The 25,211-nt window shown below is 38.3% G+C and overlaps 1 protein-coding gene across 5 annotated transcripts in view; it reads left to right on the top strand.

Annotated features, from left to right (window-relative positions):
* The first annotated feature begins 937 nt into the window (after nucleotides 1-937).
* DAB2 (DAB adaptor protein 2) overlaps nucleotides 938-25,211 on the top strand; it is a 96,400-nt gene continuing 72,126 nt past the window's right edge. For all 5 annotated transcript variants that reach the window (XM_078365545.1, XM_078365546.1, XM_078365544.1 and 2 more), the window contains exon 1: nucleotides 938-1,040. The gene's annotated coding sequence lies outside the window, so the exon portion shown is untranslated. The remainder of the gene's footprint in view (nucleotides 1,041-25,211) is intronic.

A 25,211-nucleotide genomic window follows, 5' to 3' on the forward strand; every position in this document is an offset into this window, starting at 1 on the left:
GATGCTAACTGCTAGTGTTATTAATATCACTGAAGCCATCATTCCAGGAGGTAGTCAAGACTGACAGCACTAAGTTGGAGGGTTTAGGTAACTTCACAGTGGATGGATCCAAAAGTATTGTAGTTTTTAAGATACATTGGAATGATAGAGGCTGCGATATATTCTTATGCTATGTGATTATTGAGTTCAACTCATTAAGTAAACCATGCATTTTATGTTCACCAAGTCTCATTATGCCATTCAGCAGCTGCCTGCCTAAATGCCAATGCCAATACAGCAGAATTGTAGCAATTTCTGGACACAGAGGACTTAACCTGATACAGGCATCACCTCCATGTGAGAAAATATCGTTGGAGGACTATCATCAAAGTGTGTTTAAACTCAAATAATTGTGTGTCTCTATCATAATAGGACATTTTCCTTCCAATGAAATGATTTTTTGTCCAACAGTAGAAATATATAAATTACCCAGGTTAAAAAGCATGTGGAGACAAGAGGATACACTCAATTGCTCTCACGGAACATGCAGTAGATTTAAAGGGAGCCCTGACTGTGATGTACACTGTGCCCTACAGGTCTTTCTGAACCCAAGGGGAAAAATACGTCCTTCAAAAATAATGTAGTTATTGACGTCAGTAAGTCTGAAGTAAAACAATTAAGTGCTTTCAAGTCATTTTGTTGCAAACAGTTATGCATTGAGAGTCAGCTATATGTCTGACATTATCCTCATGAAGTTGTGCAAAGGCAAAAAGTTTAAGAGTCAGTTCCTAGCCCCAAGAAATAGACAAGTGATTTGTTAGGCAATGCATGCATACATGAAACATGACAATGTTCAGGGCAGCATGTGATTGACTGCCAAAGTGTCTTGAGCAGGAAGTACCAAGGGAGGATGGAGATGAGAATAATCGGGGTTGGGTGGAGAATATCTGAGGAAACTGCACTTGATTTTGGCCTTGAAGAGTCATTGACTGGATTTGGCTACGTCTAGAAAAGTGGAAAGGTCGTTCCCTGCAGAAGCAACAAGAACAACAAGCTTGGAGGTAAGAAGGGACATGGCATAATTTTCTGTCTGCAGAAAGTAATACAAAATTGGAAAATAATATTGATTCAGTCTGTTAGGGCAGGATCATGGGGAGATTTTGACAATCAGTTGAGGAGACTGGAATAGGAATGTATTAGAAGACTGCATATGTAAATACTTGCATTTGTATATGTACATGTATATTTATTTATCGGCCAAGTAATATGATAATAGTAGCTCGTATATATATGTATCTGCAGAAGGTAGCACCTAAATTTTATAAATATTAAAGAACTTTGGAATCAGAGTGTGTGTTCACCTTACTCTTTTATTCAAAAACTCATATTTATCCAAACATAGCAGGATTCTTTTGACTTGGAACTTTCCGAAGATGATGATAGGGTTTTACTAATAATGATTCCATCCACACTCTCAAGAATTGCATGCAATTTATTTTTCTAGTTATAAACAATGATCTACAAGAGATCCTCAGTGTGTTCTACTAACGAAGCAACTAATCATAACACTTGATCTCTGTGGCCAAGAGCTATGGAAACGGGTCTGATCCTGTCTGGTGCTCTTCCAACGTGGGCATAATGATGGGCGTACTATGATGCCTAGTTGGGCTGGAATGTCCATGTCTTGCTTCAGGGTCTTTATTTCTAAGTCTAGGTCCCTGCTCCTGCCACTACAAGCTCAAAGCATCACCTTTCTAGATTGAGTTTTTCCTAAATTTCAGCTTCCCTCCAATAACCCCCTCAAATGCTGACCGTAGCTTTACTGTGTCTATATGTGCCTTCTCCCTAGCAGCTGCATTTCCTTTGGGAGAACAGTGGTCTTCTGTCTGCTGTGGCAAGCAAGTCACTTCTTCTTGTAGTGAGAACTGAAACCAGAACCATCATGTGCCACTTCCTGGACACCTCCTATTAAATATTAAAGTCCCCTTCCTATCACCACAGAAACTGGAGTTTAGTGGGGAGAGGCCCAGGTTCTTAGACTGTAACATCAGTTACAACCTGCCAACTGCGAGCCCTTGTGCAATTGACATTTCTGTGTATCAGCTTTCCTTTTTCTTTAGAATGAGATATTAATAGTAGCAACCCAGAGTTGTCATGAAGCTTCACTAAGTTTTTATATATAAAGAGAATTAAAACAGTGCTTGGCACATAACAATAACTCAATAAATGTTGGTCTATTATGATTATTGTTTAATCTCTTTGTGTATTCATATCATGTAGATTATATATGTACATCACTCACTAGCTAATTAAAATTCTCCATTCAAAATTGATTCTAACATTTAGATTTTTATTATCATTTGACTACTTATTTGAATATTTCTATCTATATTTACTCATATGCATTTATATGAAAGGCAATAAGAGCATGAAAGAATACTACATTACCATTCAGGCTTAACCTATCTAACTATGTGAGGGGAAAAAAATCTTGCTAAGAATTAGGAAACTACAGAAGTCTTTTAGCACCCAATGCAATGGACAAACCTGAAGTGGAATAAAATCTGATATTTTTAACTGGTTGCTATGTTCTTGCAAAACTTCTAAATTTATAAAAGGTGTCTATCAGCTAGTTGAGAAATCTCTCAACCTGTACTCCAGGAAGAACTGAAGCAATGTAAAGCATGTAATTCTTATAGATGACCTTGTTATAAACACAGAACTTTAGTGTATGAAAAAATTAAAGGGCAATACAAAATTGAGGATATTATGGGAGGTCAGGAAGGAGTGAGCTCAAACAGGCTTAAATTGTAGTGTGAAGGATGTGGCATAAATATCAGTAAACATTCATGAACAGTAAATGCTATTCAAATGGGGTCATTACAATCTCCTTCCCCAAGAGCCCTCAGCAAATGTAGATTTACAAGTAATCCTGCTTTAGCTTGATAATTCAACACATACCTTGGAGGCAAAGGGAATGGATTTGATTATTTTGTTAAGGATCCTTTGGTCCTCTGATGTTATAATCCTGAGAGAAACCTCCAGGTATTCCTCAATCTATTGTTTCTCAACTAAAAATGAGAGAATGGTATGCTAAACTGCGTCTATGGGTCTGAGATCTCCATGCTAACTGTGTTATAAATAGCATGGACTCAGTGTACTTACTACTACTAAGGGAAGTTGGTGACTTGAAGGAAAAGGAGGAACTCTGCAATTTTATTTTTAGTGTTTTTATTAATTTCAAACTTAATTTAAATTTTTAGGAATTAAATCTTTTCTAGCATTTTTTGATTTTAGAAACATTTACTTGTGACCAAAAGCATTCCACAATTTTTTAAAAACATGTCATCCCATTTCAGTAAAGTTATTCTTGAAGAAGAATGTTGACTAAGGAAGCAAAAACACAATTATAAGACTGAATCAGGCATTTATTTTAAAAGTATTACAGTCACCTCTTCAGAAAAAAATATAGCAGTAGGCACTTCTCCCCATCCCAACCCCATGATCTAACCTAAGATCTCCATAAGAAATGTGTTATTATTGATCTCATGAATAGCCCAGCTCCTATTTCTAGTTATGATGTACACGAACTTGGAAAATTACTAAATGAATACCATTTTTTTTTTTTTTTTTTTTTTTGAGACGGAGTTTCGCTCTTGTTACCCAGGCTGGAGTGCAATGGCGCGATCTCAGCTCACCACAACCTCCGCCCCCTGGGTTCAGGCAATTCTCCTGCCTCAGCCTCCTGAGTAGCTGGGATTACAGGCACGCGCCACCGTGCCCAGCTAATTTTTTGTAATTTTTAGTAGAGACAGGGTTTCACCATGTTGACCAGGATGGTTTCGATCTGTTGACCTCGTGATCCACCCGCCTCGGCCTCCCAAAGTGCTGGGATTACAGGCTTGAGCCACTGCGCCCGGCCTAAATGAATACCTTATACATCTTTTCTACTGTTATTTTACAGAGAAAAAATTCTCCCCATTGTATTCATTTGACAATTATTTATTGAGCACATAAAATATGTCAGGTGTTGTGTTAGACATGACCTGGACAAAGATAAAAAATAAACAAACAAGAAACTATGCAATGATGATGTATGCTGTGATGTAAATAGAATGATGGGATAAGATGGGTTTGAGCAAGATGGGCTACTAAGTTGGGTAATATTACCATTCTCAGCTTCATTCCATTCTGATTAATTTCTCTCCCATGTGCTGCTCTGCTCTGTACTGTGGTGGTACTGACTCACACAGGCATTTCACTGTCTCCTATGCTAGCTGATTTATGGCTGAATTTAATCAAAGGAACCACTGACGGGCACAGAGTTGCATGCCTGTAGTCCTAGCTACTCAGAAGGCTGGGGTGGGAAGATCGCTTGAGTCCAGGAGATTTGAGCCGTAGTGTGCTATGCTGTGGGTGTCCACACTAAGTTCAGCATCAATATGGTGACCTCCTGGGAACGGGGGACCACCCCGTACTTAGGTTGCCTAAGTAGGGATGAACTGGTCCAGGTCGGAAACTGAGCAGGTCAAAACTCCCCAGCTGGTCAGTAGTAGGACACCACCTGTGAATAGCCACTGCACTCCAGTCTGGCCAACATAGCAAGACCCTGTCTCTTAAAAAAAAAAAAAAAGAAAAAAGAAAAAAGAAAAAAAAAGGAACCATTGATGTGAGATTGGAGTACTGGTGGAAGGGAAAAGTTAAAGTATTTCTGCTCTTTTTATCTGCCTTAGGTGGCATCTTCAGCAGTACTACCTCCCCTCCCTGGCTCTCACCACACGTATTTGATGTAGTTCCAGTTTCTGCTGTGGTCCTTGAACTTCAGTAAACTCACTTCCACTTTTTGTCCCTCTGGCCTAAGATTAGTTAGTAGTGACTCTGCTTTTATTAATCTCTGGGTTATTTTACCATCTCCTGTTTGGCTTCTTAGCTCTTCAACCATATGCTAAACCAATACTATATATTATATTTTCTGTGTTTTACATACTTAAGCAGGATTACATTTTCCTGGGTGGACTCTGACTGAGACAAGGAATCAAAAAAGGCTTAGCTGAAGAAGTGATATTTCAGATAAGAACTAGAGAATTAAAAGAATCCAGACATGATGCTCAAGAAGGAGGACAGTCCCAGCTGATGAAAGTGAAAGGCCATAAAGGAAGAATAAACTTGGAATCTTCAAAGAGCACAAGGCAAGCTAGTATGGCTGTAAAACCGTATGAAAAGAGGAGAATAGTTAGAGCTAAAACCAGAGTGGTAAATGGGTGCTGGATCACATGGACTCCTATTCCACGTACGAGGGAAATGGACAAACTCTGATTTAGATTTATTTAAAAAAAATTAATCTGGCTGCTTTCTGGATAATGGGTTAAATGTTAGAAGAGAAGATAGTTCAGGGTAATATCAAAGAGATGGAGGAAAGTGGACTGATTCACAAAGAGTTTTGTAGACAGAACTGACCCAGTTTATTCAGTGGTATCAATGTCAAGAATGAGAGAAAGAGAAGAACCAAGGATGACTCCTCAATTTTTATCTAAACAACCAAATGGATGATGACATCAACTGAGTGGAATGAATGAAGGGGCAGCAGGTCGATGGGAAAAAAGAGCTCTGTTTTGGACCTGTCAGGTTGAAACACCTCTCAGACCTCCTGGTAGAGATATATAAGAGATAGTGTGCATATGAGTCTGGAGTTCAGAGGAGAGGTTAGAGCTAGAGACATAAATTCAGGAATTGCTGGCATATTAGGAGGTTTCTAAACCTGTGGTTTAGATAGCATTGCCCAAGAAGAGTCACATTGGAAACAATTCATTATAATTCATCAGTTATTGTCCCAAACACAGGGTTTTGAAGAGGGAAAAGCCATTAGACATATCACATTAAAAAAAAATAGACTTTCAAAAGAACAAGTAGAAACAATTGTGGTGTAGAAACATTGTGAGATGTGTGTGTGTGTGTATGCATGTGCACATGCGTGTGTTTGCTGAAAAACAGTCTGAGAACCCAAAGGCTAATGCTACACAATTTATTTCATTAATGTAGACAGCTTTTCAAGTAATTGAGGATGCATGACAGATTGTCTGAATGGTTTTTGTCATTTATGTGGTCTGAGTGAAACAGATGCTAATTAGAAACTCTTTTCCTTAGGAGACATACATGTTCCCAGGAAATCAGTCATATTTGACACACTGTCTGAAATGGATATACAAATATCAATTGACCCTGAATATCACAAAGTTTTAACAACTCATCTTCCATTTGCTATGTCCCTACCAAAGCAAGAAATGATTATTACTCTGTAATAACCTCAGATATTCTGAATATAGACACTGAGAAATCTCCAGCCTCATACTGTCTTTGACATTTCACGTCCAGAAAGGTGGTAGAGCATGATATTGACTTTATGTAGATCACGTTCTTCTGTAGTTCTGCTGCCATGGTTCTGCTTGGATGGTGCTCAGCTTCTCTCATCTGGACCACCTTCTTCCTTCTGGGCAAGCCTTTCTCCAATACCATCCCCTTCAAGTGTGCCCTCACTGCCATCCCCAAAGCATCTTTCTCTATTATCCAATTATCCAGAAACCTCTAAAACGGCTTTGTAATTAAAACCTAATTTCATTTTCTGTATCTCTCATCCTCCAACAGAGCATCCTATACTGCCTTACTCAAAATATCAACCTCCTGCACACCTCCAAAACATCATGAGCCGCTTGTGTGTGTGAGTAGGATTCCAAAGGATTCAGCGTAAAGTGTGTTCACCATGCTTTGTTCAAACCATGTTTTTAAACATTCAGTGAATAAAAGGTTTAATCCCTGAATAAAGATTAAGATTTATCTTAAGGATTTAGAGTTATAAAAGAGGATTTATTGCAAATCAAGTATTGATAAGATATAGGGAGAGGGAAAGTAAACTGAATGAGTTAATCCGTGTTTATTAGCTGCTTTCTCCTAATTGTTAAAAAAAAAAAAAAGTGGGGGAAGATGTGACTCAGGGTTTGAAGATGACTTTAGCAAAATAGAGAAGGGGATTTTTTTCCCCTCTACTTTTCCAATCAGTGCAAGAAAGGAAGAAAAAGTAAGCCTTAGTAAGCATAGAGAAGAAATAAATATAAGCCGTCCCAAAGATCATAAGGCAACTTTACATTTTTTTTTTTTAAGACGAGGTTTCACCATGTTGGTCAGGCTGGTCTTGAACTCCTGACCTCAGGTGATCCGCCTGTCTTGGCCTCCAAAGTGCTTGGATTACAGGTGTGAGCCACCACACCCGGCTGGCGACTTTATTTCCCAAAAGAAATATCAAGTTTGAGAATCAGAAAAAAGCAGGGAAAAGCCAACAAGAGATCTCAAACCAAATATCAGATAAAACAAACAACATCGGCTGGGCACGGTGGCTCACGCCTATAATCCCAACACTTTGAGGGGCCAAGGTGGGTGCATCGCCTGAGGTCAGGGGTTCAAGACAAGCCTGGCCAGCATGGTGAAACGAAGTCTCTACTAAAAAATACAAAAATTAGTAGGACAAGGTGGTGGGCACCTGTAATCGCAGCTACTCAGGAGGCTGAGGCAAGAGAATTGCTTGAACCCATGGGACAGAGGCTGCAGTGAGCCAAGATTGGGCTACTGCGCTGCAGCCTAGGCAGCAGAGTGAGACTCTGTCTCAAAAACAAAAAAAACAAGAATGTATTTATAATATCCATAGAGTGCACTGGATGCTCACCAGGTAAGAAGAAATAAGAGGTTTATAGTTGGAAAAAAGGAAAATTGAGGGTACCATGATGAGGGAAAACAAGATAAATTATTCTAATCATTTACTTGGCACCAGAGTTTCTCTTAATGACACGAGCTACCTTTGTTTAGGAAACAAACATGAAAGATTGTTTTGGGTAGAAAAACATGAGACCCTCTCCTAAAAACAGTGTGTAATATGGCATTATGTTTTTTAAAGAGTAGGTAAGCTGTTCTTCACAAAAAGCTAACAGTTCTTCAGTGATGAGGGTAAGAAGGAAGAGAGAAGAGGGAAGAAAGTGAGAGAAGGAAGGAGGGAGCTAAGAAACACAGCAGGTGGCAGAGCCTGTAGAAGCAGGTTCCACGAAGAAGTCCCAGGGGTGTCGCGGCTGGAGGTCATTTGTGAGCAGAGGGGTCCGTGCTCAATTTAAAGTTGTCTCTAGTGCTATGGAGGAATCCCCTGCATTGCTGGAAGCCTTCAGTAAAGTCAGCTACACGTGTGTCAATGTTTACAGAAAATATCAAGGTAATTGGCTTTATTCATGCTTAGAATGACCTGGAGCAAGTAGAAAGAGGAGATGATGAGATAGGAAAGAAAACAAGCACTCCTGCAGTCCCCTCCCCGACCCAATCTCTGGATTTGTTGGGGATAATAATAAGAATGTGGGATAAGGGACCAAACTGCTGCTTATTTAAATCTAAAAAGACTCCCCCAGCTCACATTTTCATTTGGATTATATAAGCACTGAGTAATAGTTAAGTTCATTAGGAGAAATTATTTAATTTTGAACACAGCTATTTTTGTGTCTGGTATCATATGTATGTTTACAGCTTGCAAAAACGGTAGTTTATAATTATCTTTAATGAAATCTGTAGTTTTTTATTAAAGAGTCACAACCTGTGTCAGAAATAAATAATGAAGTGTTGATGGGATTGTGGGCTAAATTTTCTGGGACTCAGCAGTTAACATCCTAGAAGGAGCTTCCTATTGCTGGCAGCAGAGAACTTTAGTCAGAGTACCTAGGAGGAAATAATTAGTAACTCCTAAGTATTTCTAGTGTCATGAAACCCTGAGAATCTTATTAAAACTGTGGGTCTTTTATCGGATCAAAAAGTACACATATTCATTTAAATGAAAACTTATGCATAAAATTTCCAGGACTTTATTTACCTTCTTTACTAAGAATCTGAGTTTTAAAAACTTGCTATAGTCTGGGAAATGTGGCGATCTGACATTCCTGCCCGTAAACCATGCTACCAATTTTATGTTGTTCTTAACAGTTAACTCCTAAAATGCTACCTCATTTATGCTAGGTCATAAGCTGATTTTTTAAAAAGTAAAACAAAAACAAAAAACATGCTCTTAAAGTTCTTTTGCTGTAGCTTCTAGACGTTTGTTGAAACATCTCTGTTCATGCAATGCTGCAAAGCAGTATTGATTGAATTTAACTTGTGGCTCAGAGAAATTCAGAATTTATTCTAACCCTTGGTCTGAGAATAGTATAACAATACATAAACTATTCTTACATGGGTTCTGAGATTTGGAATTTCTACCACTAACATAGTTCTACTGCTATTTATGGAATCTGGATCACATAATTTAGCCTTTCTGGGTCCTACTTTATTTATGCAATAAGGCTGCACAACAATTAATTTTAATAGTTCTTTCAGCAATAATATTTTATGTGCCATAATATAAAATAACATTAGAATAGATACATATTCCTCTTTCTGATGATAAATTTCTGAAGGCAAAGGCTGTTTGTTTCTAGTGCCTCAGACCTTCCTATTTCTGAAATGTATATATGCTAAAATACATTTTAGTGACTTAGTTATTATGTTGAAAAGGTGTTCAAATTGACTCCTTCCCAAATACTGTATATTCTTTAATCACAATGTCACATTATGAAAAAGTAGATTCAATAAATATACCAGTAGAGAATGACTCTGTTTCCATCCAAATGTAGGTCTTACCTTTCCTGTATGATGAAGTGACTTCAGACTGTTTCCCTGTAAGTCTGGGATCATGGGGAGTCACAAGGGTATGGTCCTAAGCTTGTCAGAAACCTCAGCTGTCAAATCCCCAAAAGATGTCATCTTCAGTCCTATGAAATGTGAAGTCGAATCCTAAGTGCTTTTAAATAGATGTTGTAACCTTCATTCGGTGATATAATCTATCCTCTATTGATGGGCCTTGATATTTCCAATCTTTTTAACATGAACAAGGTTGCAATGGGCACTCCTGAATAAATGCCTTTATAAATACATTTAAATCTGTGTGTATAATACGTATCTGACCTTCAGTTGGTGGCCATATTATCAAGATGTATGAGGCTTTTAATCAACTCATAAGTGACTATTCAAAGGTATTTGGGATACATAAAAATTAGAGCCAAGGCCAAGCCATTCTTCTTGTCAGCCAAATGTCCTTTGAAGTTGTGACTGAAAAGAAAAAGCCATGAGAAAATATTCAGTTCTGATTGATATCATTATAGTATCTGTAAGAATTAAGTATGGAAGTTTACTTAGAGAATGCAGGATTCTATCAAGTTTTACAACTTTTGGAGGTAGATGGGTAAGACAATCTCTGTTCTAAAAGAAAAATTAAACCTACCAGATGATCAGCCTGGAAGGGAGGCACAGAGCTATTCCAAGAGACTTCCCGGGATAAGAGGACTAAAGGACCAGCCTTCAAATTACAAAGTTGCTATCACAAGTCCTTAAATAGGGCTCAGTATGCTTTGTCAGGATTCAGTGAATGTCTTGACTTATATCTCTAGATGTTATACAACCACAGCCTCCAGCAGGCATTATAGAGTAAGCAACTCTAAAAATGATGGAGATGACATAATTCCTTTAGTAGCTAAACATTAACCCTAGAAAAATTCAGAATTAAGTATAGGAATGTCTAAAAGAATTAAAACAATCTTATTAATGCTGTGGTCAAGCGTTATGTCCATATTTGGTAATTATAAAAAGGTACTAATGTTTAAGAGAATTTGGCATGATAAAATGAGAGATGAGCTGCATAATTACAATTTAAAATGCATAAGGAACTAATTGATATAGACGTGATTTAAACTCAGATACAACAACATCTATAAACGCTTCAAAATACGAAAGAAGATTATGCTCACTGTGTTTATGTGATTTTCTTTAAGATTTTTAGAAATATTAAGTATTTTGGGAAAGTTTTTCAGTTAGACAACTGACACCCTTAAAAAATGCTGAGTATATTAAATTTACAAAATTAATTTTTAAGTGTATGAAGAAATTTAGTTAATTAGGTACATAAATATTATTACACACATCCAAATTTTCCTAAACATGGTTACTAAAATTATTTAGATTTACAAATAGAATAATAAAATCAGGAAGCTGCATTTAAAAATTGTGAGTAGTTTTTAGATTTCTAACTTTAATAAACTGATAGCTAATTTTTATTTTTTTTTGAGATGAAGTCTCACTCTGTTACCAGGCTGACATGCAATGATGATCTTGGCTCACTGCAGCCTCCGACTCCCCGGTTCAAGCAATTCTCCTGCCTCAGCTTCCTGAGTAGCTGGGATTACAGGTGCCTGCCACTAAGCCAAGGTCATTTTTATATTTTTAGTAGAGACAGGTTTTCACCATGTTGGCCAGGATAGTCTCCATCTCCTGACCTCATGATCCACCTGCTTTGACCTCCCAAAGTGCTGGGATTACCGATGTGAGCCACTGCGCCCTGCTGCTTGATTACTAAATTTTTAAGCAAAAAATTCACCTTTGAATAGTTTGTTCTGTATACAAAAATCACTTTAGGACAAAAATATTCACATTTAAAAATTGACACTTGCACTATCCTCCTATAAACTCAGACTAAGAAAACAATTTTTAAAATAAACTCCTACATATAAATAAAAACACTCTATTAGAAAAGTTGGCTACTTTGTATGAAAATAAAATACAAATAACCAAACAATATGAAGATATACTTAACTTCACTCACAGTTTAAAAAAATTGTAAAAATAAAAATTATTCCATACAATGTCAGCCAGTGAGAGTGCAAAGATGCAGGCTTCTGGGGAGATAAGAATGCAAACTAGAAATATCTTTTTGGAAGATAATTTGCCAAAAGACGATCAAATTTTAAAATGCACATATTCTTGAACTTGATACTTCCACTTCTGGAAATTTATCATATGCACAGATTTGAATGTGTTCACAAAGGCACTTATCCAAGGAATGTCCACTGCAGCCTAGTTTACATAAAAAACAAGAAAAACTGGAAACAATCTATATGACTACATCGGTAGAGGATAGGTTAAAAAGAAAACTATTAAATCCATGCAATGGCTTACTATACAACCATTAGAAAGAACAAAGTAGTTCATTGTGTGATGATATAAAAAAGCTTCTATTATGTTCATTGAAAAAGTAATAATAGGCCAGGTGTAGTTGCTCACGCCTGTAATCCAAGCACTTTGGAGGCCAAGGTGGGTGGGTCACCTGAGGTCCGGAGTGCAAGACCAGCCTGACCAACATGGTGAAACCCCACCTTAAAAAAAAAAAAGAAAAAGTAATAATAAAGCCAAGGACAGAGCAGTTTTATGATATACTTCCAAAGTATACTGGAAACAAAAATAATAATGTATATGTGCATGTGTGCGTGCTTATATGTAGAAAATATCTGGAAGAATATAAATACACAGATGACTCCTAAAGATGGCTAACTATAAGCAAAGTATATTAGTTTGCTAGGGCAAACTAGTAACAAAGTACCACAAACTGACTGGCGTAAAACAACAGAAATGTATTCCCTCAGAGTACCAGAATCTAGAAGTGAAAAATCAAGTTGTTGGCCAGGTTGGGTCCTTCCGAGGACTGGGAGGGAGAATCCGCCCCATGCCTCTCTTGTAAATTCCAGGCATAGCTTGCAGTGCTTGGTGTTCCTTGGCTTGTAGATGTGTTGCTCCAATCTCTGGCTCCACCTTACAGCAATCATATTGAATTAGGGCCTTACCCTACACTAATACAACTTCATCTTAACTAATTACATCTGCAGCAACTCTATTTCAAATACAGTGATGTTCTGAGGTACTTGGGGTTAGAACTTCAACATATCTTTTTTTGAGGGACAAAATTCCATTCCTTACGACAACAAAAAAATGGTCACTCCAGGCTTGGATAAAAGCCTAAATATCAGTTAATAAGAAAAGATTACTAGTAAAGTAACCTCAGCATGATTAGGTGTTATTTATGGTCCTGATCCTATCTAACATAAACATTTAGAGAACAATACCATGCTGTATAAACTGATTGTCCGAAATTCAACATTCAGCATTCAATTGACTTTAACATGTTTCTCTTTCTCATACAGAAGACTTCTTTCTGGTTAAAAATAGTTGAAATTAAAATCCAATTTCCCTCAGATGATATTTTCATTGCATGAAATCCCATAGTTGGAAGGGCCCTTAGAGACTTTTAGTGTATACCTTCAATATTTTGTCAGTATCTCCACAAGAGGCCCAGACTTTCTTTAGACACTTCTAGGAGTGAAAAATCACTGCTTCCTGAAGCAGGATTGTCCTCATAGTTAGAAAGCAAATACCCAGTCAAACTGTGTCCCCGTAAAATTTTCATCAATTTTTCATTGGTAAACCATCTGAGGCTTGCAAGATCACATATGTATTGCATATATTATATATGTGTATATTATGCATACATATAAATAAATAAATATACACAATGCATACATAACTTATATAAACATAAGTTTATTTACAGAACTTTATATAAACTTACTGCACTTTTTTTAATATTATAATTACTTAAACATTTGGTGACACCTTTTGAGTTCTATTCTATGCTTTATCTGAGTGGAAATTATAACCCAATTTCTTCATAGAGGTTAATATCAAAAATCAAAATTGCAGACATAATAACCTTTCAATAAGAAAATACCCAATACATATATAAGTTCTACAACTTTGCTTTGAAGACTTATTTCCTGAATGCAATAATTTCAGAAAGAAATACATTCTTCTGAGAAGAATGTTTAAGAGTTATTTCACGTATGTAAGGAAGAACTGAAAGCCTTGTAATAGGGGAAATTTTGTGGGAAATTTGCCCAAGAAATCTTTTAGAAAACTTAAGTGCTCAAGGCAGCTTGAACAAAGGCATAGATTCTGTGTGTGAAAGGGTTCCATAGAGTTGTGACAAATTGTTCCATTCACAGTTACTCTGCCAGATTTTGTCACACAGTATGAGAGACATTAATAAATATATGTCAGCCTGTTATTCCTTCACAAAACATTCCCTTCACCCAAATAAATAGGCTTGTTTGAGGCTACAATGGCCATCTTTGTCTAAGAAACATTCATTCAATTTGTAGATACATGCTGTTTGCTTAAAGCACCAGTTCACACAAAACTCTTTATACCTGGGAAAAAACAACAGGGATTCCTCTTCAGAAATGTGAAACGTCTCTAGAACTCTTAAAAGAGCTGCTGGAAAGTACAATCATGAGTTGCTTGGTCTTTCAGCAGCTTTCAGAAAATCAAACTGAATGAACACTGCTTTGTAAAGATGAAGCTCTCCTAAGACAAACTGAGCTCAGTATCAAGGTAATTTTGCCATCTAATTGTGAGTGAGGTAGCTTAGAAAATTAACTGTCCGGCCAGGTGCAGTGCCTCATGCCATAATTCTAGCACTTTGGGAGGCCGAGGTGGGCGAATCACTGGAGGTCAGGAGTTCAAGTTCAAGACCAGTCTGGCCAACCTGGTGAAAGCCCATCTCTATTAAAAATACAAAAATTAGCCAAGCATGGTGGTGGGCCCCTGTACTCCTGGCTACTTGGGAGGCTGAGGCAGGAGAATTGCTTGAACCTGGGAAGCAGAGGTTGCAGTGTGCCACTGCACTCCAGCCTGGGCAACAGAGAGAAACTCCGTCTCAAAAAAAAAAAAAAGAAAAGAAAATTAAAGGTCCAGACATTAAAAAGGAGAGCATTTTTTGTTACCTCTATAGTTTAAAGATAACTTTTGAGGATAATTAAGGCCTGTGTGATGGTTAATATTTAGCGTTAAGTTGATTGGATTGAGAGATACAAAGTATTGTTCCTGGGCATGTTTGGGAGGGTGTTGCTAGAGATTAACATTGGAGTCAATGGACTGGGAGAGGCAGACCCACCCTTAATCTGGGTGGACACCATCCCCTTGGCTTTGAGCCCTAGATTACAGCAAGCAGAAAGTAGGATGAGCAGACTTGCTGAGTCTTCTGGCCTTCATCGTTCTCTCGTGCTGGAGGCTTCCTGCCCTCAAACTCCAAGTTCTTAGACTTACACTAGTGATTTGCCAGTGGCTCTCGGGCCTTCTGCCGTGGACTGAAGGCTGCACTGTCGGCTTCCCTACTTTTGAGGTTTTGAGATCTGGACTGATCCACTACTGGCTTCCTTGCTCCTCAACTTGCAGACGGCCTATCGTGGGACCTCACCTTGTGATCGTGTGAGTCAATTCTCCTTAATAAACTGTCTTTCATATATACATATATCATATTCGCTTTGTTCCTCTAGAGAATCCTGATTAATGCAGCCTGAAAATAATCCACAGTAGAGGTGGAGAGAAATGCATCACTTAAAACAGAAAAATTCTACCTTCACAGCAACATCCACGACTGGCTTGTGATTAAAAACTAATGGTTAACAGTATTAAATGACTTATATTCTTAGAATACATTGAGTGTCTTTTCTTAACAGATTAGTGCCTTTTTATTTTTGTATTCCGTTTTACGTTACTGGTCCCAGCATCAAAACCCTTGTTTCCATGGCCTGTTTGTATATTGTCTCAATAAAACTTGCATCAGCCGGTGGTGGCGGCAAAAAAAAAAAAAAAAAAAAACTAATGGTTAGAGGATCTGTGAGCACATTAATGATATATCTTCTGAAAAAGTGACACTCAGCCATGGGCTGCTTCCCTTGTATTTACATGGGATTTTCTTACCAGGAAACAGTCGATTCAGTTCCTGGTGGTGAGCAGTTTATTACCAAAGGTCAGTTTACTAAGCATTAGAGTAAGGCATTATTATCTAGGCCTTTCTAGAGTTCATGTTTAAAAAAATGGTTGGTGGGCTGGGTGTGGTGGCTCACGCCTGAGGCCAAGGTGGGTGGATCACCTGAGGTCAGGAATTCGAGATCAGCCTAACCAAGATGGTGAAACCCCATCTCTACTAAAAATGCAAGAATGAGCCTGGCGTGGTAGTGCATGCCTGTAATCCCAGCTACTCAGGAGTCTGAGGCAGGAGAATTGCTTGAACCCAGGAGGCAGAGGTTGCAGTGAGCTGAGATCGCTCCATTGCACTCCAGCCTGGGTGACAGAGTTAGACTCCATCTAAAAAAAAAAAAAAAAAAAAAAAAGGTTAGTGGATTACTTCTCCATTTTTAGGACAATAATTGTAGTTACTCATGGCTGTCCATTCAGAAGTTAACAAAGTCCAAGAGTAGTGAAAGCAGAGTCCAGTTAAAATCAGGATATCAATTAAATTATATTTTTGGTTGAAACTTCTGCTCATTGATATGTTCAATTTAGTACTGCAAAAAGTCACAGACAGAAATGTTGCTTATCTGGAGATATATACTATTAATGTGCTCACAAATTGCCAAATACAATTATTTGTTAGCACAATTAAGGCTCTAATATTACTGTAAACTGTCCTTTTTAATTTTCACTCATGGTTCGGTGGTAGGGATTTTTTTCCTTCTTTTCCTTTGGACTGAATGTTATGCCATTTTTCTAAGAAAATATTTTCTAAATATTTCCCTCACTTGACTGCATCAACCAGAATTGGTTTGGAACTGGGTTTTGCAAAATCAGGGGTTTTACCCAACAGTGGTTCATTTGGGTTTCAGTTTTGGTGTCGTGGCCTGTAACAATGTGGAGAGTTTTCACTTTCCAAGTTTTCTTAACTGACCGGTGACGCATCCTGAAACAAGAAGCCCTGTTTTTCTTTTCAATAATTTTTCCCCTTCTGGCAGGGTGGCCTGTGAAACTGAGTTAAAACGTTATTTCAGTGCCACCGAACAATGAGTCAAACTAACTTTTGTCTTTATCACCTACTTTGTCATAAACCTCGGTAGGCGTATGGGGGTAGGGAGCTTTATCATTCTGCCAACTATCTTACTAATTGTGAAAACAAACCATGACTTCCTACACGGTTCCTGTTCTCCTTCTGCAACTCTGTTCTCAAATTTCTCTCCAAGCCAAGAAACTTGGATATCTTGTAGTTCTCGCTCCTTGCACCCTGTAAGTCCAACTTAGAACTCCAATTCTATTCCATGTCTTCACATTCTATTTCTTCACTGACATGTTGTAGCTATACTTTTATGTACTGTCGTTCATAACTCAAGACTCTTTTGACCATAAGACACATCATTATTTACCTACAACCAAGAAAGCTGCCAATTAAAAATACATACATGCCATCAAATGACACATTTTAATTTAAGACATTAAAATAGGCAGAGTACGATGGCTCACTCCTGTAATTCCAGCACTTTGGGAGGCTGAGGTGGGTGGATCACGAGGTCAAGAGATCGAGACCATCCTGGCCAAAATGGTGAAACCCCGTCTCTACTAAAAATACAAAAATTAGTTGGCATTGTGGCGCCTGCCTGTAGTCCCAGCTATTTGGGAGGTGGAGGCAGGAGAATCGCTTGAACCTGGGAGGCAGAGGTTGCAGTGAGCAGAGATCACATCACTGCACTCCAGCTTGGGCAACAGAGAGAGACTTTGTCTCAAAAATAAAAAAATATATACTAAAATAGAAAAAAGTTACCTTAGAATTGATGAACTATGTGATTTGAGGCAAAAAAGAAAGGATAATACTTTAAATACTTTTACAAAGGCATTCACAGAACGACTGACTTTCCCCCATTCTGATTTATTGGGTATCTATAGCCCTGCCTATCTTTTCCTTCCCTTCATTCTTTTATTCCAAAAAAAATAGTAGATGCCTCCCCTGTGCAGGCCCTGTGGTACTTGCCAGGGCAAACAATGAATAAGAGACAGTCTATGCCGGAGAAACTCCCATTTTGGGAGTAGATACAAAAATGGACTAGAGAGCAATAGTAGAGTGACTGTCACTAGATTAGTCAGAAGTACAGAATTCTGTGGGAGCACAGTGAAAGATGACCTAACTCCATCTTCTGGGGGTTAGGAAGAGCTGTCCAGAAAGGCAGTGTTTCAGCCAAGATCTCAAAGACGATCAAGGAGTGTTAGCCCCTCACAGGGACAAGGCAGGTGAGGAGAGGAGGAGGTTAAGGTAACAGGAGGCAGCAGGAGAAAAATGTCTGTGCTGTCTTCTGACAAATGCACAAGATTCCCTAAGATGGCAGGACAGGAAGAAGCAAGGTGAGCTAGAAACAGCTCATGCGTGGACTTGAGTGCTGTGCAGGGGAATTCAAAACTGACTGAGGAAATTGATGACCCAGTGAAGGGCTTAATCATAAAATGAAAAGATCAGTTAACTATTTAAATTTTTTAAATTTTACTCTGTAAGAATAAAGTTAATCATGTACAATAAAAAAACCATCAAGTAAAAAAAGATTTATCATGGAAAATATTAATTTCCTGCTCCAGCCACCTCATCTTCCATCTCTGATTGGTAAGAAACCATCTTTAGTTCTTTCAGTTGTCTTTTTCTTGTAGTCACCTCCATACTAATTTATTTATTTATTTATTTTTGAGACAGAGTTTTTCTCTTGTTACCCAGGCTGGAGTGCAATGGCGCGATCTCAGCTCACCATAACCTTCACCTCCTGGGTTCAAGCAATTCTCCTGCCTCAGCCTCCCGAGTAGCTGGGACGACAGGAATGCGCCACCATGTCCAGCTAATTTTTGTATTTTTGGTAGAGATGGGGTTTCACCATGTTGACCAGGATGGTCTCGATCTCTGAACCTCGTGATCCACCCGCCTCAGCCTCCCGAAGTGCTGGGATTACAGGCGTGAGCCACCGCGTCCGGCCACCTCCATACTAATTTGTAAGATATGCTCCTGTTTCTTCTTGGCGTGATAAAACCCTTTAGCTTTTTCTCTGACAAGTTTAAGATCAGAAGTTCAAAGATGTACAAGTAAAGTTTGTAGTAATTAGGACAAAAAAAGAGCGAATAGTAACACAAGTACATTTTCAAAAGTAAAACAAAAGATCACAAACAACTTGGCAGTTTTGCAAAATATTTTCCAACTGATTCTTGTTTATTATTATTATTACTGTAACTTAAACTACAGAATCAAGGCATGCTGCTGGTTTTTAATTTACAACTTCGGATATTATCCAGTGATTTTTAATTTTTTTCTTCCCATAAAATTTAACTCTTATACATAACAGCACCTGCACCTCTCCACATCATCCTCTTAATATTATTAAAGCACTATTGCTGGGCGCCGTGGCTCTCATTCCTGTAATCCTAGCACTTTGGGAGGCTGAGGCAGGTGGATCACCTGATGTCGGGAGTTCAAGACCAGCCTGACCAACATGGAGAAACCCCATCTCTACTAAAAATACAAAATTAGCTGTGCATGGTGGCACATGCCTGTAATCCCAGTTACTCAGGAGACTGAGGCAGGAGAATTGCTTGAACCCAGGAGGCAAGGTTGTGGTGAGCCGAGATGGCACCATTATACTCCAGCCTGATCAACAAGAGTGAAACCCCATTTCAAAAAAAAAAAAAAAAAGCACTATTGTTGGCTACATAAGCAGCATTCTTTAAAGTGTTTAAGTGCTCCAGCGGATAGGTCATCTTTGTATTTTCTTCTCCTCCTCTGGGCAGTGGCCACAACAGAATACTTTGCCATACTCCCCTCATTTTTGTTTTTTAAAAAAAGAAAGAGAAAGAAAAAAGGGGGAGAGAGAAAAGGAGTCTTGCTCTATTGCCCAGGCTAGAATACAATCTAAAAGTAGGTATTAAAAATCTCTTTTATGCTGATAATTGTGCTTAACAGCGGAGACAGGAAGGAATAAGGAAAGAAAATAACAAACAGCCAACCAATATTTCATTTAAATCTGTGAATTGCTATGCAAATGCTGAAGAGTGATTTGCTTCCATTTATACGGTCACTTTCAAAATAGGTGTAATGTAATACTGAGCAAAATGTATGTTCTGTGGACCTGGGGTGAAGAATTCTATAAATATTCACTGAGTTTACTTGTTTCAGGTCTGAGTTCAAATCATAAATGTCCTTGTTAATTTTCTATCTCGTTGATCCATCGAATATTAACAATGTGGTGTCAAAGTCTCCCACTATTATTGTGCAGGAGTCCAAGTCTCTTTATAAGTCATTGAAAACTTGTCTTATGTAACTGGGTGTTCCTATATTGGGTGCGTATATATTTATGATCATTGACTCCTATTATTGCATTGATCCTTTTATCATTATGTAATGTCCTTCTTTGTTTCTTTTAGCCTTTGTTACTATTAAAGTCTATTCTGTCAGAGATGATAGTTACAGCTCCTGTTTGTTTTCTTTTCTCTCCATTTGATTGGTGAGTCTTCGTCCAACCTTTTGTTTTGAGTCTTTATGTGTCCTTGCTTATGAGATGGATCTGGATACAGAATGTCAATGCGTTTTGACTTTTTATTCAATTTGCGTGTCTGTGTCTTTGATTGGGGCATTTAATCTATTTAAATTTAGGATTAATATTGATATTTGTGAGTTTAATATTGTCATTTAACGCTAGTTAGCTATTTTGCCCATTAGTTGATAGAGATTCTTCATTATGGAGATACTCTGCCTTTTGGTAAGTTTTTGGGATGACTGATACTGGTTGTTCCTTTCTGTGTGTAGTGCTACTTTCAGAAGCTCTTGTAAAGCAGGTCTGGTGGTGATGAAATCTCTGAGTGCTTGCTTGTTGGTGAAAAATTTTATTTTTCCTTCATTTATAAAGCTTTGTTTGGCTGGATATGAGATTCTGGGTTGAAAGTTCTTTTCTTTGAGGATATTGAATATTGACCCCCACTCTCTTCTAGTTTGTAGGGTTTCTGCTGAGAGATCTGCTGTAAGTCTAATAGGCTTCCCTTTATGGGTAACCTGACCTTTCTCTCTGGCTGCCCTTAGAATTTTCTCCTTTATTTCAACCCTGGTGAATCTAACAATTATGTGTCTTGGGGTTGCTCTACTTGAAGAATATCTTTGTGGTGTTCTCTGTATTACCTGGAGTTGAGTATTGTCCTGCCTTACTAGGTTAGGAAAGTTCTCCTGAATAATATCCTGAAGAATATTTTCCAGCTTGGATTCATTCTCTTCATGACATTCAGGTACACCTATCAAACGTAAATTAGGTCTTTTCACATAGTCCCATATTTCTTGGAGACTTTGCTCATTCCTTTTTACTCTTTTTTCTCTAATCTTGTCTTCTTGTTTCATTTCATTAAGTTGGTCTTCGACCTCTGATATCCTTTCTTCTGCTTGATCAATTCAACTGTTAAAACCTGTGAATACTTCACAGAGTTCTCGTATTGTATTCTTCAGTTCGATTAATTCACTTATATTCCTCTCTAAATTGTCTATTCTCATTAGGATTTCGTCAAACCTTTTTTCAAGGTTCTTAGTTTCTTTACGTTGGGCTAGAACATGTTCTTTTAACTCACAGAAGTTTCTTATTATCCACCTTCTGAAGCCTGATTCTGTTATTGGAACGCTCTTGTTCTCCATCAGGCCTTGTTCCCTTGTTGATGAGGAACTGTGATCCTCTGTAGAGGGAGAGGCATTCTGATTTTGAGTATTCTCAGCCTTTTTACGCTGGTTTCTTCCCGTCTTTGTAATTACCGACTTTCAAATTAGGTCTCTGAGTGGATGACCAACTTGTTAATTTGCAGCGCCGAAATCTGAGCAACCCACTGTGCCGGCTAAAACAGCGGCATCAAGATTCTTGGTGCTTTTCTGCCCGGGAGTCTCCTGTCTGGCTTCCCTCCTGAATCCCTTCTTCAATCAGCTGAATGGACGACTCTGCCTTTGTGGAGCTCCAAACGTTGACCAAAAGGCAACCCAGTCCCGTTTACTCTGCACTGAGAACCACCACACCAGGGTGCCGGCAAAACCACCGCGCCGGCCACAAGAGTTGTGCTGGCGACCCGTGGGGCTCCTCCGCTGGGAATCTCCTGGCTCTTGAGAAACAAAAATTCGTCTGAAAGTGTGGCATCCTCTTGTTCTCTGCGCTTTCACTGGGAGCTACAAGCCTGAGCTGCTAGTGATCAGCCATCTTTCATACTCCCCTCTTTAGTCATTCTCTGGATGCCTCCCTCAGAAATACCTTCATCCTTATTCTCTAAAATTTGATCTCCAGACCCAACACAGGGATGTCATCCTGGGAATTCTCTGTCAGGGAGCTTTTTATTCACATAACAACAGTTTAGTGGGGGATTGGAGGTAGAGAAAGGATAAACATGTGAGTTCAATGCCTTCTTTAACTGAATACTACATGTATAGACTATATATAGTATATATATATATAATATTCATATATATAGTATATATGATAGAATTAGACCTTGTCTCAAAAAATTGTATATATATAAAATTTATATATAAAAATTATACATATTCAACTAAAGAGATTCTGCTCTTTATATGAAAAATAAAAATAAAAATTGTGTATTTTTTTATTGAGACAAGGTCTAGCTCTATCACTCAGACTGGAGTGAGTACAATGGCGCAATCTCAGCTCACTACAAGCTCCTCCTCCCGGGCTCAAGTGATCCTTTCACCTCGCAGTCTCTGAAGTACCTGAGACTACAGGCATGCACCACCACATCTGGCTATTTTTTGTGTTTTTTGTAGAGACAGGGTTTTGCCCTGTTGCCCAGGCTGATCTTGAACTCTTGAGCTCAAGTGATCCACCCACCTTGGCCTCCCAGACTGCTGGGATTACTGTTGTGAACCATCACTCCTGGCCTTTGTATACTATATGTTCAATTTAGATTTGCAATGTTTTAGCTCAAATAATTCCTTTGTCTCATGTATGAAATATATATACATATATTTTGAGCCATGCATTAATAAATATTAGAGACATAAAGACATGTATGAGATACATTAAAGACAGAACATTTGAAGGCAAAGCTATCCTGTAAAATAGTACCAAATTTCCTAGCTAACTTTTACTCTGCTTTCTTGTATTTTTCTAACATTTGTGGCATTAATCGAAGTTTCTAAAGCCATAAGCTAAAATAGAATAGTAATATGTCAGAAAAACATCCCCCTTGATCTCAGCTTTCTCAGTTGGTCTCCCTGAAGTACTTTCACCAATACTTCAATGGATTTATTTATAAAATTTCAGACTTAGACAAATGTTTAATCTAGATAAAGATCAACCTTTCCTCTCTCAGCTAAGGAGGACATATTTTTTTACTTTTTTTATATTTAGCATGGTATAACTGAACCGACAACTACAGCTTTAAAAATCCTAACTTGGTGGTAGGCTCAATAAAATAAATCTTGTACTCAGTATTCTTTTGCCCAGTTTGAATTCTTCCTCTTTCCTTGTCATATTCTAGCAAATGCACTGTGTATGGGGCAATATCTAGAAAGACTGCCAAACACCACATTAAACAAAATAATAATGTATGTGTCCTCTTCAAAGAGGGAGCGGGTTTTATTCAAAATATCTTGATATACCAGCCAGGTGCAATGGCTCACCCCTGTAATCCCAGCACTTTAGGAGGCTGAGGGAGGCGGATCACTTGAGGTCAAGAGTTTTAGACCACCCTGGCCAACATGGTGAACCCCTGTCTCTACCGAAAATACAAAAAATTAGTTGGTTGGGCACCCGTAATCCCAGCTACTCAGGAGGCTGAGGCAGGAGAATCGTTTGACCTGGGTGGTAGAGGTTGCAGTGAACTGAGATTGCACAACTGCACTCCAGCCTGGGGTGACAGAGTGAAACTCTGTCTCAAAAAACAAAACAGTCTTGATAAACCTTTGGGGTGGATGATGAGAACCTGAGGGCATGTAAAGACCTGAGGTGAGAGTGATGAAGAAATGTCAGCCAGTCACTAACAAAGATTTGGCAGTGGCAGAGAGAAGAGGTAGCAAAAAAAGATTTCTCAGTCACTATTCATATGATAAGAATAGGAATTGAAGGATAGAAGAGGTATATGGTTGGGTAAGGAAGCAAAGAATGAGAATTACAGGAATGTCTAAGATTAATATATACAGTAATGCATCACTTAACAATAGGAATAGATTCAGAGCATTATTAGATGATTTTGTCATTGTGCAAACATCACAGTGTTCTTACGCAAACTCAGATGACATAGCCTACAACATACCTGGGCTATACTGTATAACCTATTGTTCATAGGCTACAAACCCATTCAGTATGTACCGTACTGAATGCTGTAAGCAATTGCAATGCAATGGTAAGTATTTGCCTATCTAACATTGGAAAACATAGAAAAGGTAATGCATTAGTTTATGATTTTATGATAGCTCTGAGGTCTCTAAGTGATAGGAATTTTTCAGTTCCATTATAATCTTATGGGACCACTGTAGTATAGGCAGTCTGTCATTTACTGAAATGTTATTATGTGGTGAATGACTGTATGTCAAAATAAATATATTTGTATTTTAATATATCCTAAAATATATTTAAAAAATTTAATAACTACATGTATGTGTGTGTGTGTGTGTGTGTGTGTGTATATGTCAAAATAAATCCCATTCATTTTCACACACCTTCAGAAAAGACTGCTGTAGGCATACAGTCTTGGTTTACGTGGGCTTCGTGTGGGAGCTAGGGACTGATCAAGGAAGGATGTTGAGTTCAGTGTGGTGCAAAACAGAGATGGCAAGCAAGAGACAGCAGAGTGAACCGTGAACTGAAAAAAATAATCAGCAGAAACAAGAGCTCCAAGCCAGCAGTGGCCAGGAAAACTATAAATCATCTCCCCTTGAAAATCTTCAGAGAGACAGGAAGGAACTCAGGGTTCCCGCTCTAAGTTTAGAGTACATCAGCTGACATCTGGGTTAGTTTTATGCAAGGTCTCTGAGCCTTAAAAAATGCAAGCAAAACCTGTAGCTGTCTAAAAAAGGCTGAACTTTATAATGTATCTGCTTTTGAGGATGATGAGGACCAAAGAGAAAAACTATTCAATCTAAGTAAGAACTCAGTAGAAAACCTCAGGAAATCCCCTTTGCTGAATGTCTCCTTGGGTAAATTTTCTTGGGGCAGGGAGGAAGTACTGGATGGGAGGCTGGACCACACAAACCACAGGGTTCTTGAGGATCCGGAGAGACTATAGCTGGTTCTAGGAGCTGTCCAGACCTGCACCATTTCAACTTCCCTCAAATACAGCTAAACTGATTTAACGTAAAATGCCTCAAAGCTTTCTTAGCAAAGTTCAGCAATACCACATTGTAGTCCCTATTCCTGTTCAACCCAGTGATGTGGAAATGGAAGTCTTGCAAAAATTACTCCAGTGTTTCCTGTTGGATAACCTCTGTTGGTCTCTAAAAACACCAAAAGGGGAAGTCAACTGAA

The sequence above is a fragment of the Callithrix jacchus genome, chromosome 2, assembly GCF_049354715.1.
Source record: "Callithrix jacchus isolate 240 chromosome 2, calJac240_pri, whole genome shotgun sequence".
NCBI classification, from domain to species: domain Eukaryota; kingdom Metazoa; phylum Chordata; class Mammalia; order Primates; family Cebidae; genus Callithrix; species Callithrix jacchus.